This window comes from Papaver somniferum, unplaced genomic scaffold (genome assembly GCF_003573695.1).
Source record: "Papaver somniferum cultivar HN1 unplaced genomic scaffold, ASM357369v1 unplaced-scaffold_24, whole genome shotgun sequence".
Lineage (NCBI taxonomy): Eukaryota > Viridiplantae > Streptophyta > Magnoliopsida > Ranunculales > Papaveraceae > Papaver > Papaver somniferum.
In genome coordinates, this window is record NW_020634374.1 from 4,210,386 (window position 1) to 4,219,325 (window position 8,940).

The following is an 8,940-nucleotide window of genomic DNA, read 5'->3' on the forward strand; positions in this document are numbered from 1 at the left end:
ACAAACCCACGCAAACACTACTCCCAGTCTCACACATTACACATGAAAAAAATGGTCCCCTGCTCACTCCAAAAAGGTGGGTCCCATGTTTGTGTGTAGAGGCGGTTTTCACTGGGTTTTCTTCTGCGGTTCATACAAAATTACTCTTTGTGAAAACAAAAATATTCCTCTTATTTTAATCTTAAGTAGAGTAGTTCTATATAGACCGGGAAAAATAAACCACGTAAAAACCGTTAGACACAAAACGCGTGGGCCCAATCCCAATGAGAAAAACAGGGGTACCACTTTTGGGTTGTCTATGAGACCATTGTTTTTGACAGGTTCACTTTTGCAAGGATGCTAATGGGGGTGCCAATTTGCTTGGGGTGTACCAACCTAAAGGCAAATGGTTGTTTTGTCTTATATGCAATGTGGTCCACACCCAAGCAATTTGGCACCCCGGTTAGCAATCTTGCTGTGAGAACATATATCGTCAATCATTTTCGCTCTAGTAACAGTCTCTCTGACTCTCACTCCGATCCCCCTCCGTAAAAATATAGACTTCATCGTCTCTTTGCAAATATCAGAAAACGAAACACAATCAAGTTTTTTACTAAGAAGGGAAGTGGGAAGAGATCCATGATTTCCCAATCTAGTAAGTTTAATCTTTCACTAAGAATCACATTTCTTTCTTTATCTTTTAAATGCCAATACTTTGTTTTGAATCAGACAAGCATAAAGCAACCAAATTGATGCTTAGTTTTGTGTCATTTTCACTAAATTTTGGTTTGGGTTTTCCTTATTTTGTTCCATTGCAGAGGATCCTACTGATTTAAACACTTTTTTCTCTTGATTTTGGTAGTTTTGGGTGTAAAGATTTCATTTTTTATATCCAGGACTACCACTAGAATCTTGGTGAACACTGGGTTTAGGTGTTACTTTCGAACTTTTTTTGCCCAATATTGGGAATTGCAATTCCTAATGCAAATCGGTGGGTTTAAGGATGTGATAGCAAATTATTTTGCTTTTTTCAGTGGGATTCTGAAATTATGGAAAGCTCTACTAGTGAGGAATCAGTTGGTTTATGCAAAGGGGGACTGAGCCTAGTTCAAGCAATTGCTATTGCTGATGCTGTTTTTAATATACCAACAAGAGAAGATCTAGATGGTCCTATAGTTACTTTGCCTGCACCAACCACAAGGTTGCCCAGGCCCCAGGGAAAAGCCGGTATGTTTTCGTTGATGAATAAGCTTCCGTGTGCTAGAATTATCACCAGACTAACTATGATATGTGCATTTTTCTTTGTTATGTACACAGCTTCCAGTGGGTAGACCACCTACAGCTTGGGAGACCTTTGCTAAAACAAAAGGTTTCTTATCCAATCTTAAGCTCCATAAACTGCAGAAGTAAATTCAATCATCATCCCTCTGATAAAACTGAAAGTAGTTGAATACTTTATTTTTTTGGTGAATGTTTCGTGCTCAATACAACAAGAATAGTTTTACGGGATATTTTGCTTGCAAATGTTGTTGGAGTAGTGTGAAGTTAGTGAAGACGTTTCTTTGATTCTTAAACCATAAGTGAATTAGCCTAAAACAATGAAAAAGAAGTTTTGGACCAATTTTATCTCAGATCATCTTATTGTAGGACAAATTTAGCTTTTATGACCGTACTCGTATAGTGAGTAGTGATATGAACTAAGCCAAGAAGCGTTGCATTCTAATCTATTTAGCATCTGGTAATTGGTTTCTCCGAACCGTGCAAAAGAGTAGTCAAAGTCGATATATTTTGAAAGTTTGGCTAATGGCGTTCTGTGTCTTGGTGTTTTCACAGGGCCAGGAGAGGATCCTTTCTAAGAGACAAACAGAAAAGAAGTAGCTTGTTGAAAAGTATAAAAAGAACCGGTTATGGTATCTGAAGCAAGCTGCTAAAGTTGGTGGTTTGCCAAGGTATGACATTGTTAGCATGACTGTGTCTTAAAAAAACATTACCTTTTATGAAATCCACTTGTTTTCTCATAGATTTGGTAATGCTCAGAAAACTTATCACCAAATTTTAACGTGGATTAGGAAGATCAAGAAACTACCAGGATAGAAGCATCCTGGCAAATTTCGAGAGGTATGTATATGAGAAATACATATGTTTTGTTGAACTTTTTTCCCCTCTTTTTTCCTCAGGGAATTGACTTATGAGTGGTTACATAATTGGTAGAATTAGTAGAATTACTTGTCTTCCCTTATCTCTGTTGTTTAGTTTCTCCTCATTGCTGAAGTAAAAGGAAAAATTCAAAGTTAACAATGGTCTCATTGTCAGGTTCTGGAAGGACAGTTATGACTCTCCAATAAAATGGATTGCTAACCTAACCTGTGTTTTATTTCTAGAGCCAAGAACTTGAAAGTAGCAGATATTTTTACTGATGGTGTGGATTAGAATTTGAGTGTCCGAAGAAGGATGAATGCTGGTGCAAGGGCTGAATTAATCATGCTTACTTCTGACGTTACTTCTCTTTCTTTTAACTCTGATGCATAAGGTGAATTGATCGTCATGGCAAGCTTCCGACAAGAGACATGCTAAGAAGACGTGGAATTGATGGCCCTGCTGGTTGTTTTAGCTTGGCTTTTATTCGCACCAAACGTAAAGCTAGAAGTATCCTGAGGAATTTGATCCCTGCAGCGATAATCTGGTGCATCTAGCAAGTAAGGAACGCGAGAATTTTTTTCTGACAAGGTTAGCAATTCTGTGGCTGTGGTTTACAAGGCTATCTACTTTTGTTCACTTGGTCATTAGTGGTATAGGAGTTGGTGTCCATTAGTTCAGTTGATGTAATGCAAAACCGGCACAATTTTTTCTTTGATCCTCCTTGAGCTTTGATTACCATTAGAGTATTAGTAATCCCTGGCAATTTACTGGTCTAGCATGTTTGCCATACTTTGACAGTTGTAATTCTTCTCACAAGATAAAATCTTAACCAAAGGTTTAATACAGATCGTAAACAACGGATGAATATATTGCTCTTTTTTAGGATAAATTTTTCACTTTTGATACAGATTGTGAGTGCAAGAGAATTATTTTGTGTTTTTATAACCAAATTTAACTGTAAAATTTCAAAAATATGCCTCTATCAGAAATTCCGAAATTTTGTACGGATGATTAATTACGAGAATGTGCATTTACTCTATATTGGACATTCCCCATCTTCAATTAAAAAATGGTTATGAACTGTGTTGGAATATACCCTTCGAGTCGATGAATGGTATACGAGTTTTTCTTAAAATGTTAATTGGTTTGTCAAGAGAAGATCTGAATCTGGCAATGGTGTTTTAGCTTATGTGAGGCTCACTAAGATCTTCTCATAAAGATCCTGTTTCGATAATGGGTTATGCTTTTAGAGGCATTTTATTTAGGTCTGGGTTTTTCTTAACATGTTAATTTGTGGCTCGTCAAGATCTTAGCAAAAACATCCAAAGATGGTTTTATGTTTCTGAATTTTGAGGGCATTTTGAGCTTAGGCTGTTCTCATAAAACCCACATGGCCACATACTTCAAAATTTGAAGTATTTGAGATAAATTCCAATCAATAATTCCAAAAATATTACTCCACAAGATTTTTTTTTCACCACAATAAAAAAATATTCCACCATATTTAAAACGTGATAAAAAAAGAGCAATATCCAGGTGAAAAAGGAAACTGCAATTTACACGATCCAAAGGGTTCACTTGCAATTTACATGACGCAATGGGCAGTACTTCGGTTTCGGCTTGAATCAGTAACTGTCAGTAGGCCAAAATCCAACAATAGGCACTGAGAGCAGCCCAGACAGGGTAGTGGGAACAATTATTGTTTGGGACCATCATGGCTCAGGTAGCTGCACCAATATGGAGAAGACCACTGCGCTAGTTGCTTTTGCTTAAGTAGGAATTACCTAAAGGTACTAATATCCTAGTATTGGTTAGTGGCAGGTCCATCCACTAAAGCCCAGTAACCAGAGGTCCATAATAAAAAGAAAACAGTAAAATGGACCCAACTTTTTAATTCCAGGTCCTGTACACGTGCGGGAACATTTATGTGTAATTTAAAAATACCAGAAATAACCTTTGTACTTTACAGACCAATTCACAATTCATCATACTTCATTTTCTCTATTGTCTCTCTCGATTTGAAGAGCTCTGGCGACTTGCGATGAAGATTCTTACGAGGTCTTTGATCGATTAATCAGTTTCTCCGCGCAAGATTTTGTTCCCTAGATTTATTCCTATGTATCTCCTTCGATTGATCATTTCTAACACCCTAAAAAATGGTGAGATTCTTAATTTAGTCTTCTTTTTATTGTTTTCTTAGGGTTTTGATATTTTCAGTATCTTCTTCTTTACTGTTCGAGTTCTTTTTATCATCAATTAATTGGTTTTTACTGAAATTTGAGTGATTTGTTGGATTCGATCTACTAGTTACAGTCTAGTAAAATAGATCTAATTTTGGATGTTTGATTGCTGATCCGTGAATTGGTTCGATGTAATGATCTGTTACGTTTGGTAGTGGATTAATGGATCTCATTTTGGCCACTGAAACGTTATAGGAAGAATTGATGTGTTGATTTGAGAACAAAAATTGTTATTGTTTAGATTATTCAGTAATATAGCCATAATTTTGTTTTTTGTTTCTTTCTTTTTTGTTAAAATCATGATTGTTTGTTGTTACAGATTATTTGATTCAGCAGTACATAAACGGTATACTGAAGAAAAAAACTGGTTTAATTTTGTTATATTCACTGTTTTATTACTTTTTTTGTTTGATCCTGAAGTACCTGTATCCAATACTGGAATGGAGTTGTTTTTATTCTATTAGATTCATAGGTTTATAAGTTATTTTTGACATGCAGTTGATTTTTAGTTTACGAATCAGAAGTACATATATGGAATACTGAAAATAATTGCTTGTAATTCTGTTGTGTTCATAGTTATACTCAGTTAATTCATATGATCTAGCAGTACATATGAAATACTGAACTGAAAGTGTTTCGGTTCTGATATATTCCTATGTTTCTGTTGGTTGTATATGTTTGTGCTTTTGGCTCTGAGATTGTTGTTAATTTTTGATGCGAGTATAGTACCCATCATGCGAGTTAATTTTGATGTGAGTATATTTGGTTTATTGAAAAATCAGAGGCTGGTAATCTCCACACTACTACCCAATGCAGTATGTTCAAAATTATAGAATAAAACATATACAATACATAACAATTGTACTGGATTTTTGAGCAGTGCATAACAACTATACTGGATTTGTTATTGAAGTAATTTTTCTTCTTACTGCATACCCGTCTTCACACTACTACCCAACGCAGTATGTTTGAGACTAGAGTAGAACATACACTACATAGCAACTGTACTTGGATTTTTTTAACAATGCATAACAACTGTACTTGATAGTCTTTGTAGATCCTGCATAAATGCCTTCTACATGGATATGAAAGTGCAGCAGCAGCAACTCAATGCTTACTAAACTTGTATAGGACAAGCTTTCATACACAGGTTCGCCCATAATTACAATATTTAAAAATTTGATTAGAATGGTAGTTATTTCGTGAAAGATTAATGTTATGGAGTACTAGTTTAACCTTGTGCATATGTTAATGCCAATGTTTCCACAATTCTAAACCTCGTTTAGCTTACATTCGATAGTCACAGTGTATATACACTGCACTGCTAAAAAGACACAATGTATATATATGTTGCAATGCTGAAAACTCTACACTCAAGAGAAATCGTTGCATAAACGATGTACTTCGTACTTCCTAACTTTATATGTGGCGAAGCCTTCATACACATGTACAGATTTCATTACTGTCAGGAGTAGTTTAAACCAATGACTGAGTAGTGGTCCTTGTCAATGATTTAGCTGACAGTAGTGCTTCTAATATTGTTGTTTTTGATTTCATATTCAGAGGATTATCTTGAGTTTATTTTTTGATTTTTGGTAATTTTTGGTTTTGTTAAATTAGATCTTTGAGATCTTCGCCACGACTTCACTTAAATTTTTTCTATTCCGTTTCATTAATGGTGTTGATGGTGTTGTTCATTTTGTACTCAAAATGTGGTGGTGCTACTAGACTTTACAAGCATTTGATGAACAAACAAGAGATCTAAAGAAAACATCTACAAGATATGTAAGTCTATTCTCTCTTATTGTGTAAATTACAGTACACCATGATTTACTAAAGACTCATCTCTCTGTTGTGAAGACAAGTGCACCATTTTCCAAAATGAAATTTACATTAGCCTGATTTGTGTTTGTGCCGCATTATGCATAGGTGTTAGATGGAATTAGTTATCTTTTCAAATGTTATCCCTGTTATGATACTTAAAATCCACTGAAATATGAGTGTAGCAAATATGTACTGACAAAGTTGTGAAAGGAAGAATTGTTATCTTAGCATTATGCAAAGGTTTTAGATGGAATTAGTTGTATTTTAGAATGCAATCCCTGTTATGATGTTTAAAATCCAATGAAAGTATGAATGTAGCTAATATGTACTGACCGTTGTGACAAGAAGAATTTCCTTTCTTTGCATTACGCATAGGTTATGTTGTGTAAACATACCAATAATGTTACTATGAAATTTTGTAGATTTGCTGGCATTCTACGAATCGGGGAATAAGAATTTTTCATAGTACATAAATGACATACTCCTAAAAATCAATTTCCATTTGTTACTATTGTATCTGCCACTTGATCTTATTTTGATTACACTTGCACATAACTAAATACTCTTTTTAGAAGCATTTCTTTAAGTTCTCGATAACATGTTCATTAGCCGATGGTGCATATGCATGTAATAATTGAGAAAGTAACTTGCCAAGCCACCTTGCAAAACAAGAAATTCCGAATACAATTTTCATATTCATAAAAATAAAAATTGTGAATTACATGGGTGTAAGCACCTCTGGTCTCTCTGCAGTATAACTATAGAGTATATAATTGACAATTGTCGTATTTGGTGAGCTACGGAGATTACCTCCTTTGGCCCATAATTTAATAGAAAATCATAGTGTATAAGCGCTGCACTCCTGAGAAAATAAGTGTATAAATGATGTACTGTGATACTTCTCAGTGTATAATCGCCACCGGCCACACTCAAGAAAAAATCACTGTATAAATGTTGTTATGTGTTATTTCTCAAATATATTGGAGGAGCCAAAACAAATAGTTTAGACAATCTGACTGAGGTTGCACTCTTAATTACTAATTTTGTCGGATTTGGAATTTCGTTTTTTGCTATTTGGGTAGCTGGTGTTAGGCGTTGTGGATTTGTAATCGCACTACGGATCTTTCAGTTGCATTAGATGAATTCCAAAGTTTTACTTTGCATTGAGTGTTAGACTTCAATAACTTGTGTGGTTACCAGTAAGACTGATTTAACTTGTGTACCAAATCTCGACTGTTTAATATTGCCATTTCGTTTGTATTGCAGGAACAAAAAGCTTTTGACAGAAGTTGTTTAATATTCAATCATCTACTGATTTTGTCTTGTTTCGATTTGCAGTCGTTAATCATTGTCTTTTTTCTTCTAGGTACAGTACCGTGGTTAGCCGAGATAGTACTGGTAGTGTACAGTTTTGGGATGGTGAACAAAAAATTCCTTTCCAGACACATTCTTTGCCACAAGGGTAATGTCAATGCTTTGGCATCTTCTCCTATTCATAATAAAGTATTTTTTTTGTTGGTTCCGATGGTCAGGTAATGATTAGCAATCAGTGATTAGTTCCAAACTAGCTGTAAATTTGCATGAGGGTGTAACGCATAGGTTGTTACTGAGGGTAGTTAAGTATGCTGATATATTCTTAATTTTTTTTAGCATTTTATGCAACTGGAAATCGAAAATGGGATCAAGGGTGTGTTACCCCTTGTAGACCATGGTAATTTAATTTGCGGCACCACTGTTGATAACTAACTAGCATGTTGATTGCAAGATTCCAACATATTGTCATCATTTTCTAGTGCAGACAGAATATGCTCTTGTTTTGAGTACATATTTGCTGCACCAATTTTATAAATACATATTATGTGCCCCAATTAAACACAGATTCTTTACATTGCGAATACACTACTCGTGAAGCCCATGAAGCCACTAGCACTACAGTGGAATCTCTCAAGCTACTTTGCAGAGTAGTCATTAAACAGTACATATATGTTGTACTAACAATTGTGCCTCATTCAATTCCCTGGATTTTGAGTGGTGCCTCATAATGATGAGGTCGCTGCTGACAGTGTTGGTGTAGACTCGAAGAGGACAAGTTGAATTGGATCTGAAATTTTCGACATTTCTTATGATGAGGCTATTGGTGCTTTGTGAGGATAAGGTTCAACGGAAGTGGAGCAGTAGGGAGTGTTTCGGCTAGTAGTGGCTCGTTGGGTAGTAGGGAAAGCTGGAAGGGTGGTAGGGAAAGCTGGAAACTCGTGGCACTAAGCATATTCCACTAAGGTTTGTTTTATGTTATGGGAGGCATGTCCATATTTACTTCCTACTGTGAGGATTCTTGAAAAAAGAGGATTCCAGTAACTAATGTCAATGGTAAATTTTGTAACTTGGAGGAGGAAAGTGCGAATCTAGTTGTCCAAAAGTTTATGTTATTTCTTTTTCTTTTTATGTTTTTGTTTTACGTCTTGGTCTTGTTAAATGATCATTTTCTTATTTATTTGACACGCTCGACGCCAGGGGCTAAATATGTATTTTCCATATTTTAAACAAATATGGACCCTAAGCTAAGATTATTCTCCGGTTGGACCCTGCTATAACTAATATTTTGGGCCTAGGACCAAACAACAAATTTTCCTTTGCTTAATCCATCTTGAAGGACCTCGAGTCAGATGGATGATTTGATTTACTTAACATGCTCGTATTACAATTTAGTAATTTACAAATGCCTATTCGTGTGCCATGACAATCTATGGCATCCTCGCTA

The 8,940-nt window shown here is 35.4% G+C and overlaps 1 long non-coding RNA gene across 3 annotated transcripts; it reads left to right on the forward strand.

Annotated features, from left to right (window-relative positions):
- The first annotated feature begins 502 nt into the window (after nt 1-502).
- LOC113341058 lies at nt 503-2,972 on the forward strand. Of its 3 annotated transcripts, none has more exons than XR_003355743.1 (6): nt 503-634; nt 1,014-1,206; nt 1,297-1,385; nt 1,813-1,928; nt 2,017-2,097; nt 2,510-2,972. It is a non-coding gene; the product is annotated as an uncharacterized LOC113341058 (long non-coding RNA). The 3 variants fall into 3 exon arrangements; XR_003355742.1 differs by having other exon boundaries at nt 1,297-1,348; nt 2,361-2,972; XR_003355741.1 differs by having other exon boundaries at nt 1,297-1,348.
- Nucleotides 2,973-8,940: the final 5,968 nt, after the last annotated feature.